The sequence below is a fragment of the Penaeus monodon genome, chromosome 32 (genome assembly GCF_015228065.2).
Source record: "Penaeus monodon isolate SGIC_2016 chromosome 32, NSTDA_Pmon_1, whole genome shotgun sequence".
Classification (NCBI taxonomy): domain Eukaryota; kingdom Metazoa; phylum Arthropoda; class Malacostraca; order Decapoda; family Penaeidae; genus Penaeus; species Penaeus monodon.
In genome coordinates this window covers 20,081,974-20,082,513 of record NC_051417.1, presented here as the reverse complement: position 1 = coordinate 20,082,513, position 540 = coordinate 20,081,974, and positions in this window count along the sequence as shown.

The following is a 540-nucleotide window of genomic DNA, read 5'->3' as shown; positions in this document are numbered from 1 at the left end:
TTATATTAATTATAATTACCTAAAACACTGGCAAGACAACGGTCTTACACCGACTCATACATGCATTAGCTCTAAGTGTAAAATACAAAATAGAAAAAACAAAAATCGGGAAATGTTATCGTGGTCTCTTCAATCTCTTAAACAAGATTATCCAACTGTCGTAAATGAAAAAAAAAAACAGATATCTAAACCGTTGTACCGAGCGAAAGCAATTAATTTGAACAATCAGATTTACATTCGTCACTGTGTTCTTGTTAAAACGCAATAGAGATTCATCAAGACTATTGCAATCGATTTTATGTCAGTGAAACTGGATATTTAACATTCGTAAAAGTGAACTCTAATGCAAAGGTAAAGATCATCTCTTATACAACATGATATTCACAAAGGGGGGTCAGTTGAATGATCATGCTCGCAAGGGTAAGTGAACTGGGCTAATTAATCATGGCATAGAATGATGCAGGCGAACGCAGAAAGACAGACAACCATGTACTTAAACAAATAAACAGACTGATAAAAGCTACTGTATGTGTGGGGAAA